We start from the raw sequence: 8,759 nt of genomic DNA, 5'->3' as shown, positions 1-8,759 counted from the left end.
TATCCTCTATCCTATCCTATCCTGTATCCTATCCTATCCTCTATCCTATCCTATCCTCTATCCTATACTATCCTCTACCTTATCCTATCCTCTATCCTATCCAATTACCTATCCTATCCTCTATCCTATCCTATCATCTATCCTATTCTCTATCGTATCCTATCCTATCCTCTTTCCTGTCCTATCCTCTATCCTATCCTATCCTCTATCCTATCCTCTATACCATCCTCTATCCTATCCTATCCTCTATCCGATCCTCTATCCTATCTTATCCTCTATAATATCGTTTACTCTATCATATCCTATCCTCTATCCTATAATATCATCTATCCTATCCTATCCTCTATCCTATCCTCTCCTCTATCCTATCCTATCCTCTATCCTATCCTATCCTCTATCCTATCCTCTATCCTATCCTTTCCTATCCTCTATCCTATCCTATCCTATCCTCTATCCTATCCTATCCTGTATCCTATCCTATCCTCTATCCTATCCTATCCTCTATCCTATACTATCCTCTACCTTATCCTATCCTCTATCCTATCCAATTACCTATCCTATCCTCTATCCTATCCTTTCCTCTATCCTATCCTATCCTCTATCCGATCCTCTATCCTATCCTCTATCCTATCCTATCCTCTATCCTATCCTATCCTATCCTCTATCCTATCCTATCCGTTATCCTATCCTATCCTCTATTCTATCCTATCCTCTATCCTATACTATATTCTATCCTATCCTATCCTCTATCCTATCCTATCCTCTATCCGATCCTCTATCCTATCCTATCCTCTATCCAATCCTATCCTCTATCCTATCTATCCTCTATCCTATCCTCTCCTCTATCCTATCCTATCCTCTATCCTATCCTCTATCCTATCCTATCCTCTATCCTATCCTATCCTCTATCCTATCCTATCCTCTATCCTATCCTATACTCTATCGTATCCTATTCTATCCTCTATCCTATCCTATCCTCTATCCTATCCTATCCTATCCTCTATCCTATCCTATCCTCTATCCTATCCTATCCTCTATCCTATCCTCTCCTCTATCCTATCCTATCCTATCCTCTATCCTATCCTATACTCTATCCTCTATCCTATCCTATCCTCTATCCTATCCTATCCTCTATCCTATCCTATCCTATCCTCTATCCTATCCTATCCTATCCTCTATCCTATCCTCTATCCTATCCTCTATCCTATCCTATCCTCTATCCTATCCTATCCTCTATCCTATCCTATCCTCTATCCTATCCTATCCTCTATCGTATCCTATCCTATCCTCCATCCTATCCTATCCTCTATCCGATCCTCTATCCTATCCTATCCTCGATCCTATCCTATCCTCCATCCTATCCTATCCTCTATCCGATCCTCTATCCTATCCTATCCTCTATCCGATCGTATCCTCTATCAGATCCTCTATCCTATCCTATCATCTATCCTATCCTCTATCGTATCCTATCCTATCCTCTTTCCTATCCTATCCTCTATCCTATCCTATAGTCTATCCTCTATCCTATCCAATCCTCTATCCTATCCTATAGTCTATCCTCTATCCTATCCCACCCTCTTTCCTATCCTATCCTCTATCCTATCCTATCCTATCCTCTATCCTATCCTATCCTATCCTCTATTCTATCCTATCCTCTATCCCATACTATCCTCTATCCTATCCTATACTCTATCCTCTATCCAATCCTACCCTCTTTCCTATCCTATCATCTATCCTATCCTATCTTCTATCCTATCCTCTATCCTATCCTCTATCCTATCCTCTATCCTATCCTCTATCCTATCCTCTATCCTATCCTCTATCCTATCCTCTATCCTATCCTCTATCCTATCCTATCCTATCCTCTATCCTATCCTATCCACTATCCTATCCTAGCCTCAATCCTATCCTATCCTCTATCCTATCCTATCCTATCCTCTATCCTATCCTATCCTCTATCCGATCCTCTATCTTATCCTATCCTCTATAATATCGTTTACTCTATCACATCCTATCCTCTATCCTATAATATCATCTATCCTATCCTATCCTCTATCCTATCCTATCTTTTATCCTATCCTATCCTCTATCCTATCCTATCCTCTATCCTATACTATCCTCTAACTTATCCTATCCTCTATCCTATCCAATTACCTATCCTATCCTCTAACCTATCCTTTCCTCTATCCTATCCTATCCTCTATCCGATCCTCTATCCTATCCTCTATCCTATCCTATCCGGTCCTCTATCCTATCCTCTATCCTATCCAATTACCTATCCTATCCTCGATCCTATCCTATCCTCCATCCTATCCTATCCTCTATCCGATCCTCTATCCTATCCTCTATCCTATCCTATCCTCTATCCTATCCTATCCTCTATCCTATCCTATCCTCTATCCCATACTATCCTCTATCCTTTCCTATCCTCTATCCTATTCTATCCTCTATCCGATCCTCTATCCAATCCTATCCTTTATCCTATCCTATCCTCTATCCTACTCTATACTCTATCCTATCCTATCCTCTATCCTATCCTATCCTCTATCCGATCCTCTATCCTATCCTATCCTCTATCCGATCCTCTATCCTATCCTATCCTCTATCCTATCCTATCCTCTATCCTATCCTATCCTTTATCCTATCGTATCCTCTATCCTATCCTATCCTCTATCCTATACTATCCTCTAACTTATCCTATCCTCTAACCTATCCAATTACCTATCCTATCCTCTATCCTATCCTTTCCTCTATCCTATCCTATCCTCTATCCGATCCTCTATCGTATCCTCTATCCTATCCTCTATCCTATCCTATCCGATCCTCTATCCTATCCTCTATCCTATACTATCCTCTACCATATCCTATCCTCTATCCTATCCAATTACCTATCCTATCCTCGATCCTATCCTATCCTCCATCCTATCCTATCCTCTATCAGATCCTCTATCCTATACTAGTCTCTACCTTATCCTCTCCACTATCCTATCCAATTACCTATCCGATCCTCTATCCTATCCTATCCTCTATCCGATCGTATCCTCTATCGGATCCTCTATCCTATCCTATCATCTATCCTATCCTCTATCGTATCCTATCCTATCCTCTTTCCTATCCTATCCTCTATCCTATCCTATCCTTTATCCTATCCTATCCTCTATCCTACTCTATCCTCTATCCTATCCTATCCTCTATCCTATCCTATCCTCTGTCCGACCCTCTATCCTATCCTATCCTCTATCCTATCCTATCCTTTATCCTATCCTATCCTCTATCCAATCCTATCCTCTATCCTATACTATCCTCTACCTTATCCTATCCTCTATCCTATCCAATTACCTATCCTATCCTCTATCCTATCCTTTCCTCTATCCTATCCTATCCTCTATCCGATCCTCTATCCTATCCTCTATCATATCCTATCCTCTATCCTATCCTATCCTATCCTCTATCCTATCCTATCCTATCCTCTATCCTATCCTATCCGTTATCCTATCCTATCCTCTATTCTATCCTATCCTCTATCCTATACTATCCTCTATCCTATCCTATCCTCTATCCTATCCTCTATCCTATCCTATCCTCTATCCGATCCTCTATCCTATCCTATCCTCTATCCTATCCTATCCTATCCTCTATCCTATCCTATCCTCTATCCGATCCTCTATCTTATCCTATCCTCTATAATATCGTTTACTCTATCACATCCTATCCTCTATCCTATAATATCATCTATCCTATCCTATCCTCTATCCTATCCTATCTTTTATCCTATCCTATCCTCTATCCTATCCTATCCTCTATCCTATACTATCCTCTAACTTATCCTATCCTCTATCCTATCCAATTACCTATCCTATCCTCTAACCTATCCTTTCCTCTATCCTATCCTATCCTCTATCCGATCCTCTATCCTATCCTCTATCCTATCCTATCCGGTCCTCTATCCTATCCTCTATCCTATCCAATTACCTATCCTATCCTCGATCCTATCCTATCCTCCATCCTATCCTATCCTCTATCAGATCCTCTATCCTATACTAGCCTCTACCTTATCCTCTCCCCTATCCTATCCAATTACCTATCCGACCCTCTATCCTATCCTATCCTCTATCCGATCGTATCCTCTATCAGATCCTCTATCCTATCCTATCATCTATCCTATCCTCTATCGTATCCTATCCTATCCTCTTTCCTATCCTATCCTCTATCCTATCCTATCCTCTATCCTATCCTCTATACCATCCTCTATCCTATCCTATCCTCTATCCGATCCTCTATCCTATCCTATCCTCTATAATATCGTTTACTCTATCATATCCTATCCTCTATCCTATAATATCATCTATCCTATTCTATCCTCTATCCTATCCTATCCTCTATCCTATCGTATCCTCTATCCTATCCTCTCCTCTATCCTATCCTATCCTATAGTCTATCCTCTATCCTATCCTACCCTCTTTCCTATCCTATCATCTATCCTATCCTATCTTCTATCCTATCCTATCCTTTATCCTATCCTATCCTCTATTCTATCCTATCCTCTATCCCATACTATCCTCTATCCTATCCTATCCTCTATCCTATTCTATCCTCTATCCGATCCTCTATCCAATCCTATCCTTTATCCTATCCTATCCTCTATCCTACTCTATACTCTATCCTATCCTATCCTCTATCCTATCCTATCCTCTATCCGATCCTCTATCCTATCCTATCCTCTATCCGATCCTCTATCCTATCCTATCCTCTATCCTATCCTATCCTCTATCCTATCCTATCCTTTATCCTATCCTATCCTCTATCCTATCCTATCCTCTATCCTATACTATCCTCTACCTTATCCTATCCTCTATCCTATCCAATTACCTATCCTATCCTCTATCCTATCCTTTCCTCTATCCTATCCTATCCTCTATCCGATCCTCTATCCTATCCTCTATCCTATCCTATCCTCTATCCTATCCTATCCTCTATCCTATCCTATCCTCTATCCTATCCTATCCTCTATCCCATCCTATCCTCTATCCTTTCCTATCCTCTATCCTATCCTATCCTCTATCCTATCCTCTATCCTATCCTATCCTCTACCCTATCCTATTCTCTATCCTATCCTATCATCTGTCCTATTCTATCCTCTATCCTATCCTATCCTCTATCCTATCCTATCCTTTATCCTATCGTATCCTCTATCCTATCCTATCCTCTATCCTATACTATCCTCTAACTTATCCTATCCTCTAACCTATCCAATTACCTATCCTATCCTCTATCCTATCCTTTCCTCTATCCTATCCTATCCTCTATCCGATCCTCTATCGTATCCTCTATCCTATCCTCTATCCTATCCTTTCCTCTATCCTATCCTATCCTCTATCCGATCCTCTATCGTATCCTCTATCCTATCCTCTATCCTATCCTATCCGATCCTCTATCCTATCCTCTATCCTATACTATCCTCTACCATATCCTATCCTCTATCCTATCCAATTACCTATCCTATCCTCGATCCTATCCTATCCTCCATCCTATCCTATCCTCTATCAGATCCTCTATCCTATACTAGTCTCTACCTTATCCTCTCCACTATCCTATCCAATTACCTATCCGATCCTCTATCCTATCCTATCCTCTATCCGATCGTATCCTCTATCGGATCCTCTATCCTATCCTATCATCTATCCTATCCTCTATCGTATCCTATCCTATCCTCTTTCCTATCCTATCCTCTATCCTATCCTATCCTTTATCCTATCCTATCCTCTATCCTACTCTATCCTCTATCCTATCCTATCCTCTATCCTATCCTATCCTCTGTCCGACCCTCTATCCTATCCTATCCTCTATCCTATCCTATCCTTTATCCTATCCTATCCTCTATCCAATCCTATCCTCTATCCTATACTATCCTCTACCTTATCCTATCCTCTATCCTATCCAATTACCTATCCTATCCTCTATCCTATCCTTTCCTCTATCCTATCCTATCCTCTATCCGATCCTCTATCCTATCCTCTATCATATCCTATCCTCTATCCTATCCTATCCTATCCTCTATCCTATCCTATCCGTTATCCTATCCTATCCTCTATTCTATCCTATCCTCTATCCTATACTATCCTCTATCCTATCCTATCCTCTATCCTATCCTCTATCCTATCCTATCCTCTATCCGATCCTCTATCCTATCCTATCCTCTATCCAATCCTATCCTCTATCCTATCTATCCTCTATCCTATCCTATCCTCTATCCTATCCTATCCTCTATCCTATCCTCTATCCTATCCTATCCTCTATCCTATCCTATCCTCTATCCTATCCTATCCTCTATCCTATCCTATCCTCTATCCTATCCTATCTTCTATCGTATCCTACTCTATCCTCTATCCTATCCTATCCTCTATCCTATCCTATCCTATCCTCTATCCTATCCTATCCTCTATCCTATCCTATCCTCTATCCTATCCTCTCCTCTATCCTATCCTATCCTCTATCCTATCCTATACTCTATCCTCTATCCTATTCTATCCTCTATCCTATCCTATCCTATCCTCTATCCTATCCTATCCTCTATCCTATCCTATCCTTTATCCTATCCTATCCTCTATCCTATCCTATCCTCTATCCTATACTATCCTCTACCTTATCCTATCCTCTATCCTATCCAATTACCTATCCTATCCTCTATCCTATCCTTTCCTCTATCCTATCCTATCCTCTATCCGATCCTCTATCCTATCCTCTATCCTATCCTATCCTCTATCCTATCCTATCCTCTATCCTATCCTATCCTCTATCCTATCCTATCCTCTATCCCATCCTATCCTCTATCCTTTCCTATCCTCTATCCTATCCTATCCTCTATCCTATCCTCTATCCTATCCTATCCTCTACCCTATCCTATTCTCTATCCTATCCTATCATCTGTCCTATTCTATCCTCTATCCTATCCTATCCTCTATCCTATCCTATCCTTTATCCTATCGTATCCTCTATCCTATCCTATCCTCTATCCTATACTATCCTCTAACTTATCCTATCCTCTAACCTATCCAATTACCTATCCTATCCTCTATCCTATCCTTTCCTCTATCCTATCCTATCCTCTATCCGATCCTCTATCGTATCCTCTATCCTATCCTCTATCCTATCCTATCCGATCCTCTATCCTATCCTCTATCCTATACTATCCTCTACCATATCCTATCCTCTATCCTATCCAATTACCTATCCTATCCTCGATCCTATCCTATCCTCCATCCTATCCTATCCTCTATCAGATCCTCTATCCTATACTAGTCTCTACCTTATCCTCTCCCCTATCCTATCCAATTACCTATCCGATCCTCTATCCTATCCTATCCTCTATCCGATCGTATCCTCTATCGGATCCTCTATCCTATCCTATCATCTATCCTATCCTCTATCGTATCCTATCCTATCCTCTTTCCTATCCTATCCTCTATCCTATCCTATCCTTTATCCTATCCTATCCTCTATCCTACTCTATCCTCTATCCTATCCTATCCTCTATCCTATCCTATCCTCTGTCCGACCCTCTATCCTATCCTATCCTCTATCCTATCCTATCCTTTATCCTATCCTATCCTCTATCCAATCCTATCCTCTATCCTATACTATCCTCTACCTTATCCTATCCTCTATCCTATCCAATTACCTATCCTATCCTTTCCTCTATCCTATCCTATCCTCTATCCGATCCTCTATCCTATCCTCTATCATATCCTATCCTCTACCTTATCCTATCCTCTATACTATCCAATTACCTATCCTATCCTCTATCCTATCCTATCATCTATCCTATTCTCTATCGTATCCTATCCTATCCTCTTTCCTGTCCTATCCTCTATCCTATCCTATCCTCTATCCTATCCTCTATACCATCCTCTATCCTATCCTATCCTCTATCCGATCCTCTATCCTATCTTATCCTCTATAATATCGTTTACTCTATCATATCCTATCCTCTATCCTATAATATCATCTATCCTATCCTATCCTCTATCCTATCCTCTCCTCTATCCTATCCTATCCTCTATCCTATCCTATCCTCTATCCTATCCTCTATCCTATCCTTTCCTATCCTCTATCCTATCCTATCCTCTATCCGATCCTCTATCCTATCCTCTATCCTATCCTATCCTCTATCCTATCCTATCCTATCCTCTATCCTATCCTATCCGTTATCCTATCCTATCCTCTATTCTATCCTATCCTCTATCCTATACTATCTTCTATCCTATCCTATCCTCTATCCTATCCTATCCTCTATCCGATCCTCTATCCTATCCTATCCTCTATCCAATCCTATCCTCTATCCTATCTATCCTCTATCCTATCCTCTCCTCTATCCTATCCTATCCTCTATCCTATCCTCTATCCTATCCTATCCTCTATCTTATCCTATCCTCTATCCTATCCTATCCTCTATCCTATCCTATCCTCTATCCTATCCTATACTCTATCGTATCCTATTCTATCCTCTATCCTATCCTATCCTCTATCCTATCCTATCCTATCCTCTATCCTATCCTATCCTCTATCCTATCCTATCCTCTATCCTATCCTCTCCTCTATCCTATCCTATCCTATCCTCTATCCTATCCTATACTCTATCCTCTATCCTATCCTATCCTCTATCCTATCCTATCCTATCCTCTATCCTATCCTCTATCCTATCCTCTATCCTATCCTATCCTCTATCCTATCCTATCCTCTATCCTATCCTATCCTCTATC

Source organism: Halictus rubicundus, unplaced genomic scaffold (genome assembly GCF_050948215.1).
Source record: "Halictus rubicundus isolate RS-2024b unplaced genomic scaffold, iyHalRubi1_principal scaffold0050, whole genome shotgun sequence".
Taxonomy (NCBI): domain Eukaryota; kingdom Metazoa; phylum Arthropoda; class Insecta; order Hymenoptera; family Halictidae; genus Halictus; species Halictus rubicundus.
This window is presented reverse-complemented; position numbering follows the sequence as displayed.